This window comes from Malaclemys terrapin, chromosome 17, assembly GCF_027887155.1.
Source record: "Malaclemys terrapin pileata isolate rMalTer1 chromosome 17, rMalTer1.hap1, whole genome shotgun sequence".
In the NCBI taxonomy this organism is placed as follows: Eukaryota; Metazoa; Chordata; order Testudines; family Emydidae; genus Malaclemys; species Malaclemys terrapin.
Genome location: NC_071521.1, coordinates 20,232,678 through 20,246,303, shown reverse-complemented (window position 1 = coordinate 20,246,303; position 13,626 = coordinate 20,232,678). Strand labels below are relative to the sequence as shown.

At 48.7% G+C, this 13,626-nt stretch overlaps 1 protein-coding gene across 3 annotated transcripts in view; it reads left to right on the top strand.

The window, feature by feature from the left end:
- Window positions 1-701: 701 nt before the first annotated feature.
- Window positions 702-13,626, top strand: part of LOC128825351 (dual specificity testis-specific protein kinase 1-like) — a 77,134-nt gene continuing 64,209 nt past the window's right edge. The window contains exon 1 of one of the 3 annotated variants that reach the window (XM_054007794.1): window positions 702-730. The gene's annotated coding sequence lies outside the window, so the exon portion shown is untranslated. Of the gene's footprint in view, window positions 731-13,088; window positions 13,253-13,626 lie in introns of those variants that run through there. The other 2 variants (XM_054007796.1, XM_054007792.1) reach the window with 2 other exon arrangements.

The following is a 13,626-nucleotide window of genomic DNA, read 5'->3' as shown; positions in this document are numbered from 1 at the left end:
CCCCACAATCACTCCTAGCCCCCATTTCCCCTCATTGCTCCTGGACTCCACTGCCTCCCCCACGACCACTCTCTTGCTCCAGCCCCTGCTACCTCCCTGGGCTCCCCACCCCCAGCTCCTCTGGATCCCACTGCGTCTCCCCCCACATTGCCCCAACTGACTCCCAGAGCTCCAGGCAGGCTAGTCCAGACACATATTTGAGTGGCCTGCGAGGAAGGGATGGGACTTAGCAGGCTTCCCCCTGCCCCTTCGCGGAGATCTGTGCTGCCAGCTCGGTCTCGCTTCCCTGCTCTGGGCACCATCTAGCGGGACTCAGCAGGAGTGCTCGCTGCTGGTGCCTTTCCCAGGCACCACTTCAGCCACACTCAGCCTGATTCCCACCCTGGCAGAAAGCTGGGGGGCACGTGACCCTACGCGCAGCCCCCCCCCATCACCTATAGATACTGGTATGGCTATTCCATTCCTGCCTCTTAAGGAATCAGTATATCCATTTTTAGTAACACAGGGTGCTTTACAAATAGCATCTAGTTTTTCAAAACATTTCACAGAATGTTTGGTTTCCTTAGCAGCCTCCCCTCCCTGCCCCACATGGCCTCTACCTTCTGCTCCTGCTCATTGCTCACCCTCACCCCGCCCTGCGCCATCAGGACTCCCCCCCCCTGCACCTGCTCCTTGCTCACCCTTCCCTGGTCCATCAGGACTCTACCTCCCCCCTTAATCTGCTATCTGGGTGAGTGTTTTCGCTTTCATTCTTTTCCAAAATAACCAGGTTAAGTATGTTAGTGTGTAATTATAACCTCTCTAAGACATCATTTTAATTTACCATTTAGAATTATTGTGGGTATGTAGATGTTTCACAAGGTAAGTTATTTCCTGCTGCCCTCTTGTTACGCACCTTTTAGGCAATGCAATTTAAGGTGATCTAGCTTAGAAACGGTAAAATTAAATGTTGGTAATTTATTTGTATTAAATTGACCAATAATTTTGGGTAACTCCAAATTTAAACAATTCTGCATAAAGCAGTACAAGATACCATTTCAAAGCGGCAATTGTGAGAGTAAACTTCAACCAGAATTTACCATGTAAAACTGTAATCCAGGTGTACCTATTTACATATCATCTTTGGCTGATCCACTGTGGAAAGAGAACAGGTGTAGAGCAATCTGTCTTAAATAATAGGAGGGAAATAAAAGAGAAAAAGCAGAGGGACCCAGAGAACCTTTCTGCTCAAACAAAATGATTGATATTCCTGTATTTCTAAAGACCTGCATTTACACCGAGATTTATTTTGAAGTTGCATAAATCTCTCCCGCTAGATTAACTCATTCCCAAGCTCCCATTCTGAGACACTTGCACAGGGGCTAGGGGATTCCTTACATGGGGTTGCTCCATTATCCTCCTTTCAAAGTTGGTGCATCACAGCTGTTTTGCTCACAAACACCTAGGCAATGATAAGGAAGCTATTTGAATAGAACAGAATGTATCATCATATTTCTAAGAGAAACTGCTTGCAGCAATGGGCTGACCTTCCTGGGACCTGCTTCTATTGTTCAGATCAGCAACAATACCGCTCACTGTAAAGAGCTTTTTTATTGGCTGTAGTAATTCACTTTCCTTGGCCCTAGATTAGAAATATGAAAATGGAATGCTGGAAGCCCATTTGAGATGACAAGAAGGATCAAGTGTGTAATCAGTTGTAAAGGAGCCCTACAAATCACATACATAGCTTGCTCCTATCTCCCTTAAACCCGGGAAGTAGGATCAATGTATTCTCGTTTCTGAAACAGCCACAGTTCCTTTAAGATCCAAGTGGTATCTTTTATATTAGATGCTCAAGAACTTCATTAGCAGTTGGAAGGAGGATGTGGGATTGAATTTAAAGCCACACAGGAAAGTGACAAAAGTGCTTGGTTAACTCTGCAATGTATCATGGGTGGGAACATTTCCTCCTGAGCCCCACAGGAGTCTAGCTTATGCCTTGAAGCATGAAGGTTGATAACATTTGAAATGTAGAATCCTGACAATTCCAGACTGGCCACCAAATGAATGTCCACCACCTCTAAATGGTTAACCTCATCTAAGTAATCACAAGGGCTATTGTAAACAGATAGTTAAGGGTTAACCCTGTAAAGGGTTAAGAAGCTCACCTAGCCTAGCTGACACCTGACCAGAGGAACCAATGGGCGGATAAGATGTTTCAAAAGGAAGGAGGGAAGTTTCCTCTGTTTAGAGTCGGTTTCAGTTTTGGCCGGAGTGGAAAAGATCAAGGAATCAGCCTCTTAGAGTAGTGAGTATTGAAAAAGGAATAAATAGGTTTATGTTTATTTTCTTTTTGTAACTTGTCTTGGGCATTAGGAAATAATCAAATTGGGTATTTTTTGTGTCACTAAGTTTTTGCCCAGGGGAACATCCTCTGTGTTTTGAATCTGTATGCTATCTCCCAGAGGGTTTTCTTTTACCTTTCTTTTCTTTAATTAAAAGCCTTTTTTTAAGAACTTGATTGATTTTTCCTTGTTTTTAGATCCAAGGAGATTGAATCTGGACTCACCAGGGATTGGTGGAGGAAAGGGGGGGAGGGAAATGAGTAATTCTTCCTTGTTTTAAGATCCAAGGGGTTTGGATCGGTGTTCACCAGGGAATTGGTGGAGGAGTCTCTCAAGGCTACCCAGGGAGGGAAAGGTTTGGGGAGGGGGGCGGGAAGACCGAGTTTCCCAAATGACTCAAACTATTTGGGTGGTGGCAGCCAGACCAGAATCTAAGCTGGTAATTCAGTTTAGGGGTTCACATGCAGGTCCCCACATCTGTACTCTAAAGTCCAGAGTGGGGGTGAAACCTATGACAAGGGCTATTCCTGCTCCTATAAATATCAGATCCTTTTTGGTGAATCTTCTTAGTTTATTTGCCTCAATGACTTTCTGGGCTGGGGATAAACTTGTTTTTTAAAAAAGGGTGTAAATTCCCCTGTGGCCCCTGAAGTCCTGATTTCTCAGCATTACTAATTAACACAAGTTTGGGGAGAAAACAGACTCTCTTTGGGCTTACTCAGAGCCTTAATGACCGTGACTGTGGCAGAAGCCACTTATGCTACTGGGCAGTGCAGTGAAAGATTTCTGGAGGTCACACTAATTCCAGACTTCGTTCCTTTCCCTGTACGTGTTGTGTATATTGGTGACAGCAGGAAACAGCATCAATGCTGACGTGAAATAGCATTACTGAGGGGAGCAAATTGCCTACTCAAGTGATAGACTAGCCTCTTCCAGGAGGAAGGGTAGCAATCTGAATTCTGGGAGGGCAAGTTTAAGCCTACATAGGACCACAGGCCTGCCCCCTCAGACAAATGATTCCTTGGGATGACACATGATAAAATGAGAACAGGAGTAGGGGTCAAAGATTCAAACCAAGGGTACCCAGTGAGGACACCAAGCAGAGAACCCTGGACAGTGACCACTGCTTCAGAAAGTAATCCAAGGAGTCCGTGGATGCTCCCCAGAGGATCTCTCCCCAGATGCATGAAACAGGGTGTTGAAGTAGGCTCCACAGCCACAGAGAACCTCCCCATCGAGCTGCCTCCTCCTGGATTGGAGATGGCCATCTTGGCCAGTACCAGGAGGAGGTTAAAGGGGAGATCTCACAACTAATACTTTGTCCTGCCATGAGTGCAGGGGACTGGCCTAGATGACCTCTCGAGGTCCCTTCCAGTTCTATGATTCTATGACCCTAACTTTGTGGTGCCACAGATCGGGTGTGCAGAGAGGAGCAGGCCTGGGGAAAAGTCCAGCCAGAATCCCAGCAGGAGATTCTGGAGGAGCTAGAAGACACTAGCTTGGCAGCCCTGCAGATTGAAGGCCTCTGTTTATCCACAGAGCACATACAGCATGGGAATCCAAAGTGAAAGCTTCCTTTACACTGCTTCCTGCCAGTGTGCCTCTCCAGACCACTCAGGCCTGTGGTGCTCCTCCTTTTCCATGCCAGGATCACCTGCCCAGCCCAGGAGCCTCCTCCCAGCCAGCTGCCCATCCTCCCACTGACCAGTGTGGGAAAGATAGGGTGCTCATGCCTGCCTGACACTTGTTCCCAACCCCCAGGTTGAGAACCCCTGACCTAGACCATTGGGTATTCCCATCTCCGTAGCCCTTTCAACCCTGGGTTTCAATCCACAGGGCCCAAACAGTGGTGGTGATGGAGACACTTGCCCACCAGAACTTGGACTGAGCCTGACCGCTCCTCTCATTTAGGCCAAACAGCTGTCCTTTGGTGGGGACTTCAGCTACTGACCTCGCCTGACTTAGAACTGTCACCTGCAGGTGAAAGGCTCTTTCTCTCCCCTTGCTAATCTCTCGCTGAGCACCCACCCCTGCTCCCTTGACAAATCCCCCCGTGGGAGCAGGAGCAGTTTTAAATGCCCATGTTTTCAGCAGCTGCTTCTGGGCCTCCAGCAACTTAACCTTGAACATCCTTGACGATGGATAACATCTGCCTACTAGCAGGAGCGGATGTCTTTTCATTTGGCATTTTTTCAAGTTGTAACATCAGCCCTGGGAAAGCAATCTACTCTGTCTTGTACGTGCGGAGTCTAAAGGTCTGGTTTCCAGGGTGTAAGTGACTCTTGACTTCTCCTTTCTTCTGCCTGCTCAGCACCGCGCACACCTGTAGCATGGTGATACATCACCACAGTGCCAGAGATGGACTTAATCAACCACTGCTCCAAACTCCCCTGAACTTCGGGAACGTTCCCATCTAGAGCTGACCTTTGTGGCTTAAGCAGCTCTCTACTGGCATCTGCTTTCACTGTCACACTGTGGGTTTCTCCAGTAGGGCCCGAGCCTTAAAGGGACAGTTAATCCACTGGTGAAATGTGCTGAATGTAGCTAAATATGCCTTATTACCGAGCTGCCTGAGGTGCTGCAGCCAGCAATGTCTAATAGCAAAGCCGGCCTTTCCGTGTCGGATTCAGAACAAGTTCCATACGTTTGTCAATTCCCATACGAGTCAAACTGTGTTTAGAGCAAGAAATCGGACTGTAGGCATTTTAGAAGGGTTAATTTTTCTACCTGCTCAGCCCTGCACACTGCACCTGGCACCTCAAAATCCAACCGGGGATCTGCTTTGGGCACGTGCCCTGAGTGTCACCAGCAAAGACCATGGGTGGCAGGGGAAGTTGAAACGCAGCCAGTGATTTTTTTTTTTTTAATGGTCTACTGAAAACGGATTAAGGCCTGAAAGGGTCATGGACTAACTTAAAACATGGGAGAACAAGACAGACAAACCTTATGTGGTAGGGCCCCTTACAACTGCAAGGATTTGGGGACAAATCTCAGAGCTTGCGACCAAAGAGGGGTGTAAAGAGGGCTGCTCAGTGATGGAGTACACCAACCCCCTAAGGTGCCAGTAGTGTGCCAGATGTGCCATGGCTCCCACTGGAGATTCTTCAGCAGCGAGGCCTTGCAGGGGCTAGCCGTGGCGGGTCCCAATAGCCACTCAGAAATGTGGGAAAGGGTATTTTATTAGGGCTGGCAGAAAAGCGAAAGATGATAAATTCCCGCAGTACAGAAGCTTAAATACTTACAGTTCAAGTGAGCGATTGCCATAAATGTTTGGGTCCCTGGGGAAGTCCAGTTGAGAGTCAGGGTTCTTCAGGCCTAGTGCTTGGGGCATTGTATCAAATGAGCTATGGAATGGCTTCAGTCCTTTCCAGGGACACGAACACCCTGGTCAGCCTTTCCATAGTTCAGGGACATGCGTGCATCAGCCTGCCGGACTCAGATCCTAGTTGGGAATCTCCCCTTGAATATCAGTTCACCTTTGGGTTGCTCCTCTAGGCCCTGCAGGGACACCTGGATATCACTCGTCGGAAGGTTGAAAGCAAAGTATCTCTCCTTGGGATCGATGTGCTGGAGGAAAAGGCATGCGGGTCTCTGTCATTTCAGCGGAGACGGAACCACAGTTTATCTCTGTTCTGTCAGATCTGTCTGGTTTTAGCATGTTCTCAATGGATTGGTTCATGATGAACCCTTTCTATGAAGCATTTGGTGACACTGGCTATAACAGTTGTAAATTTTCAGGTTTCATAGAATCATAGAATATCAGGGTTGGAAGGGACCTCAGGAGGTCATCTAGTCCAACCCCCTGCTCAAAGCAGGACCAATCCCCAACTAAATCATCCCAGCCAGGGCTTTGTCAAGCCTGACCTTAAAAACCTCTAAGGAAGGAGATTCCACCACCTCCCTAGGTAACCCATTCCGGTGCTAGGTAACCCATTCACATGGGAACCAAATTCTTACAACAGCAACATAGTCTACATCCGAGTAGCTTAATGGCATTGCACATGATGTGTTGACGCAACAGTTGTCACAGCCAGACACAAAGCTCAACCAGGGGCCTTTAAATGTCCACCCATGAAAACTCCAAAATTCAAGACAGATTGCAACCCTCACTGTGCACTAAATCATGTGTATTGCTTGGGTTGTAGGGTGCTGCTGCTCCTGCCTTCTTGAAAATATAGAAGGAACCACTAGAGGGCTCCTTAGCTAAAGGACTGGGATTCATTAGGCCTTTGTTTCAAAAGAGGAGCTGGGGGAGTAGATAGTCAGGCTTCTCCAGTGAGACTTTTTAACCTTAGAAGTTCAGCATGTGTCTAATGACAACAAAACACCGGGATTATGGCATCCTTCACAACAATCCCAAGTCACTTTATAACCTTACACTGACTGAAAGCAGTGGTAAGAAAGCACGTCTAAAACCTCAATTTAAAACCCAGACCAGATACGGCTGTCTGATTTTGAGCTTGGAGCGGATTTCCAGAGCTGCTGATGCATGGCTGCTCAAAGGCTCTACTCAGGGCATTTCAGGTCAGCATTTGGCACGTGCCTAATAATCATCCAGTTCAGAAATGAGAGAGCAACCAGGGGCAAGAGGACCGGAGAGAAACACTAGGATGAGGAAGTTGTTATTAAGAGTCTTGTAAGTGCAGGAAAGGACTTTGACAAGGGTATGAAATTCCATTGGCGCCAAATAAGGGGAGATGTGCTGGTGCTTGGGACATCTTAGTGCCAATAAGAATTTGAGCTGTGGCATCTTCCATTAATTCAGGAGATCTGACTATAAGCACCAGACAAGAGAGTCTGATTTGCAAACTATTGATAGAGCCTCATTCCAGCGTGTGACACCAGGAACTATGTTTTGATACTAGGACCTCTAAGACCGTTCCAGGGGGAGGGGGACAGGAAGGTTTATATATATATGGATGAGAGTGGGAGTATAAAGCACATTCTACAACAAGGTGAGTTGGATTCAAGATCAGTTTAACGCTGGGAATTACATTCTGGGACATTTTGCATTGCTGCATTGTAAGGATTATGGCCATTTACAATATGTATAGGCCAGTTGTCATGTAGAGCAAACGTGGACAGGTCTGCCATATCCCAGGAGATGGCCCTGGTACAAATGCAGAAGCCATCACATTACAGAGCCTAGTTTTCAAAGTTGGGTACCTTAAGCAATATTTGGACACCTACATTTTCATTTTAGGCACCTAAGATGGGTATTTAGCTGCCTATATATATGTTTAGGCTCCTATATTTGAAAATTGAGCCTTGTATGATGCTTAGCTGGAGAGATTGCAGTAGAAGACGCTGTATTGTAATAAAGTAGTGGTTAGTTAATTCACTGGCCTCTGCCATGTTCTGCGTAACTTCTTGATCAGACCCCGGACGCAGCACATTTTACAGAAGTTTAGCTGTATGACATGTTACACTGTGGCGTGATTATATTACACGTGTAATAGACTAGTCACCTTTTCAGCTCTAGCCCTGGTTGCTAATGACCAAAATTTATTCCCATCTGATAACCAGAGTCAGCGGGACGGGAGGTGTTCAGTTCCTAGTCAACATCACAAAACTACCCCTATAATTTGCCCCCTTCTTGGCAGTGGAGGCCAAGGGTTGAGTGGGTCATGGAGAATGAACTCCAGAGTGCAGCCTGGGGGACCTTGCATTGCTTCTCCCCACGCTTTACCAGATTCTACAAATAGATCGAAGATTTTGGCTGTCAGTCAATTTACAAGCAATAAACTCCCTACACAGTCTAAAGGAAAACCCTGTAAATCATGGGCCTCACACAGAAATGACAAAGAATCCTCGTGGCACTTAGAAGATTATGTCTCCTGATAGCTTTGGCGATGTGGCTCACTGATTAGGTCACCCATGGTTCCCCTGACCCTGACTGAGCACAATAAACTCAGGCTCATAAATTATAGTAAAAAGATCCTTTGATCCTTCACGCTAGGGAGACCACGTCTTGCTTTACGCAAAATAACCCAGTGCTTGGTATCGGCTGGTTCGTTAGGGCAGATTCAAATTGAGTTCCATGACTTCGCTTACGATGCAGCTCTGTAGTTTCTAAAGTAATGGTTATCATTGGGTTGCGTCGGAGCACAGGTCCATCTAGCCCAATATCCTGACTGCCAGTAGCCATATAAATGCTCTTCAGAGCAATGGATACTCTTGTTAGCCAAATAAATAGAAAATCCTTCGCTGAATCCTGCTCAGCTCTTGGCCTCAGTGACAGCTCTTGTGGCAGTGAGTTCCCCAGGCTAATTGTGCATTATGGGAGAAAAAGTGTTTCCTTCTTGCAGTTTTGAATTTGCTGCCTTTCATTTTTATTGAGTGCCCGTGTTCTCGTATTGTGGCAGAAGGTAAATAGAAGTTCCCAATCTACTTTCTTCTATGCCGTTCACTATTTTGTATACCTTGATCATGCTGTCAAGTATCAGGAGGTAGCCGTGTTAGTCTGTATCCACAAAAACAACAAGGAGTCCGGTGGCACCTTAAAAAACCCTCACTTCTTCAGATGCATGAAGGGAGGTTTTTTACCCGCGAAAGCTTATGCCCAAATAAATCTGTTAGTCTTTAAGGTGCCACCAGACTCCTTGATCATGCTGCCTCTTGTTCGCCCCCTCTTTAAGGTTCAAACCACCCAGGGCAAGTTCAGAGGTGATTCTAGGTGAGTGTGAAAGAAGTCTATTAGGTGTAACTCACATCTACCTGCTGTCGTTATTAGAGTACACGGTGTATCCGTTTACACTTACCGGTTGGGAAGTGGGGTAAGTGTTAGGGAGTCTAAATTAGTGTAAGGGATTCTAATCTACCACACCTTGCACACCAGCTCTGACTTCGGCTCTATAATTTATAATAGCACCACTGCAGTGAGTGGGCACTTACTGCTGAATAGTTTAGTATTTTCCTGAGTATTTTTTAATAAGGACATTTTATCCCTATTTTTTCCCCATCAGTACAATATGATTATTTTTCATATACTATTGCCTTGAAAGTGATGTTATTAGTTTTGTTTACAACAGTCTCTTTCAGGACTTAGTACTTGTTTAGGTCCTATTCAAACAAAACCCGGAAGTATATATTTAATTTAAGTATGCACATAGTTCCATTGAAGACAATGGGATTATGCACATGCTTAAAGATAAGCACAGGCTGAAGTGCTATGCTGGTTCAGGGCCTTAGCACAGAGGTAGCTACTATCTGATCAGCAATGACACCTGCCAATAATTGCTTATTTAGTCTCAACTTCCCTTCTGGTTCTAAAAATAGACAACATGATCAATACCAGAGGGCCTCTGAATATAACCGCTTATATAGGCCAGGAAAAGTGATCATTATCCCCTCCAAAATCAGGATGACCATCTGGCAGGATGCTTTATCTAAGCAATCGCAATCTAATTATGAATAATTATTTGCTCTCCGTCTGCAATGTGCTCAGCGCTGTATGTTGCACAAAAACAGAGTCCCTGCCCCAAGGAGTTTACAGTCTAAAAGATGAGTACTGTACATAGAAGACAGAGCTGGGGGTGACTTTGGGGTTGTTTCTTTCTGCAGCATAAAATAAATTCCCTTCTAATGGGCATCGAAGAAGAAGTGAGATGCAAGGAGGGAATCGGTGTCTGGTCTTGCAAACTGGGAAGTCTGGGACTCATTGCTCTCAAAAAGAAAAAATGCAAGGGGGGAAATAATTGAATGGGGAATTAAGAGACCTGGCTGATTGCAGCAGACGCCTTCGGTCTATATTCGGGGCCTGACCCTGCAAACCTGGACTCCCCTGAAATCAGCGAGACTAATCCCATGATCTGGGCACTCCTCAATTGAGGGCTTTGTAGGCTGGGGTCTCAGGCCCAGCTTTGCAAAGGTATTTGAATGATTTCAATGGGAGTTAGGTGCCTATATACCTTTGAGGATCTGGGCCTCTGATCATAACTGCATCTACGCTCCGCAGACATCCCTGAACTGCGACACAAAGATCATGAAAGATGGAAACCGTGGAGCCCATTGTGCTCTCCAGCTCTACCCCTTCCAGGAAAGGAGACTGACACAAATGGTTTCTCATCATTAGCCGGCTGCCTCGCAGCACCAGTGTTTGGAGGAGAGGAGAGAATGGGCAGTAAACAGATTTAAGGTCAGGTACTTGGTAGCCATTAAGCACTTCATCTGCTACTCACTTCTAAATGCTGCACTTAGCTGTCTGGTGAGGCTGCTTTGAAATCCACTTTCCCCATTAGTAGCTGGCCCAGCTTTTTTTGTCCGGTAGCTCTGCCCCCTGCAGAACTTACACTCATAGACAACGGAGTCTTTTTTTGTTTCTCCTAATTGGGGTGCTGCAGTGTCCTCATATGAACCGACTTCCTCCCTGAATGAATTTGTCCGCATTGATGATTTAACGACTGTTGTCCTGTTGTATCCTGGAGATTCACTTCCTGGACATAAATGGTTCTGTCTAAGACACTTGATGTTTTATAACCTGGACACGTTTTCCACACGCATCCAGGAAACCAACTGGGCTATAAAGTACAGAGAATGGCAGAGGGCCGGATTTTGATCACACTTACACCCGTGTAACCTCACTGAGGTCAATGGTGTTGCCTGGATGGGAATGAAGGCAGGAACACTAGACCCAAAGGACGAGTGAACGTACGGAAATCCATGACCATCACACAGATCGTTGGCGTGGATGTGTTTGGCCTTATGGATGCAGGTAGCGACTGGAAAGCTCACACCACTTCCCCTGCTCAGCAGGGATGTTCCTTGTGCCAGATACAATACATCTAACTTAATACTTCTTAACCCTATTTTATATATGTATATTGTTCCCACCATGCCCTTTGCAAGAAGACTAATCTAGTCCACTAATAACCCTACTGAATGGCTTGGCACCCCTTCCTTGCATGTAGCAACCAATATTAAATAAATATAAATCAATGAAATTAAAATAATAACCCCACACATTATTATTTGCATTAAAGTAGCACTTAGTGGCCTCAGCTGAGACCAGGACCCCATGGTGCTAGAAGCTGGACAATTAGCACCTCATGGCAGACAGTGCTTGCCTCTCAGATTACAAACTGAATAGCCAAGGAGGCCAACAAAATGTGGGAGGGGAAACAGAGGCACGGACAGGTGAAATGACTGGCCGGAACGGAGGCCAGAGCTGGCAGACCCAAGTATAGGATGCGGGTTGGCTAAGTCCCTATCCCTTGACCACACAAGCTCTTCTGCCTCAATACAAGGAAAGAGAGGTGCAAATACAAGATTTCAGTCATCGGTTACCCTGGGTAAATCTGCTGGAGTTCGGCTATCTAGCTGTCTGATGATGGGTGCATTAGATAGACACAAGAACTGAAGGCATGTCTTCGATTTCATCTCTGTCCCCAGCACTCTCTATTAACAGCATTCAGGTATTCACACCTGCTGACACTGATTTATGAGTGATATTCGCGGAGGGAGGGGAATGCTACACAAAGGTCTCCATGCTGCAGACCAAGGTAAAAAAGGCTCATTCCTTCATATTCAGCAAACTGGAATGAAATCCCCAGGGGAAATACACAGAGAGGAACAAGTTCCTGAACACGTCAGAGCCCAGGACCAGTCGTGGGGGCTATTACATAGAGAGCCAGAGCATAGTTAGTGGGGAGGGATGGGGTGGAGGGTTTGAATTTCCTTGGCTTTCTCTGCCCAGGAAAGGTAGCGAGGGGGCGGATGGAATGTAGAAGCACCTCTGTCTCCTGAGAGAGGGAGTGTGACCCGAATACACCAAGGGGCATTGCCCTGGACTACTGGTGCCATTGCATTTCTCTGGTGGGATGGGTGCATTGTACTGGAGAGTGGAGGCAATGGAGGATTGCATACATTGCATGGGGGAATGGGTACAGTGCACTGGTGGACGGTGGAGAGATAAGTTCCCTGTAAGCTGTACGGCGGCAGGTGTGGAGAGGTTTAGGGCCCTGCAGGTGCGGAGAGGCACCCCTTCCCTGGCCCAGCCCAGCCCCTCTCGAGCTGCCAGGGCGAGAAGCCCCTCCACCAGCCAAGCCCAGCCCCACCGGAGCTGCTGAGGCTGGGGAGAGGCATCTCTCACCCAGCCCTGAGCTGCTGCGGCAAGAGGGCTGGGGGGAGTCCTCTCTCCCTGCCGCAGCCCTGGGGCAACCTGAACCCCAAACCCCTCATCCCTGGCCCCACCTCAGAGCCTGCGCCCCCTGCACCTAATCCTCTGCCCGAGCCCTGAGCCCCCTCCCGTACCCCTAACTCCTCATCCCTGCTCAGAGCCCACACCCTCAGCCAGAGCCCTCATCCCCCCACATCCCAATCCTGTGCCCCAGCCCTGAGCTCCCTCCCACACTCCAAACCCCTTGGCCCCATCCCCAACACACGTCACCTCCATATTGGTGCACATAACGAAATTCATTCCCCACATGGATGTAAAAAAATAGCGAGACCACTGGCTGGAGAGTGGGTATATTGCTCCCCGGGGTGGCTGGATTGCGCGGTGGAGGTGCACTAGAAGATGGGTGCACTGTGGTGGCAGGGGGCTGCATTGCATTGGGGGGGGGGGTGTATATTACACGGGGGGCGGGTGCATTGCTGGAGGGGTGGGTGCCTTGCACCGGCAGGGGGTGCCCGGTGGGGGGCTGCCTTGCACTGGCCCGGGCTGTGCGATGCGGAGCAGCCGCTCGGTGCGGCGCTGGCGGGGGAAGCGCTGCGCTCAGCCCCTCGCAGCTCGCCCGGGAGGAGGGAGGAGACAGGCAGGCGCTGCGCTCAGCCCCGCTCCCAGCGCCGGCGGGCTCGGCTGCCTCTCGCCTGCCGCTGCCGGGCGCGGAGCTCCCAGGGGAGCGGAGCCGGGCGCCCCCGCAGCGCACGAGGGAAGGAGCCGGGACCCGCACCTGGGGCGCGGCGGCCGCTGGCCCAGCCGGCAGCAGGTGAGTGCGCGCCGCGGAGGCAGCGTCCGCCGGGCGGGAGCGGGAGCGGGGCTGAGCCGGGCCGGGCCGGGCGGGAGCAGGCGGGGAAGGGGATGGCGCTCGGCGGCGGTGGGCTCAGTGCTTCCCGCGGGGAGACAGCTCCGCCTGCCTGGACCTCCCAGCCCCGCGGCTCAGCAACTTCGGGGATCCACCCCCGCCTTGGGGCCCGGGCACAGGTGGGGGCCCCTCTGTGCCAGCGCCGCCTGCCACCCCTAGCCCTGCCCACAGCCCCACAACGTTGTTGTTGTTGTTGTTGTTCTCTATCGCAGTAGCAGCCTCAGAGGGTAGGTAGGATCTGGGCCCCAGCTGCACTGGGTGCTCTGCACACTCACTCA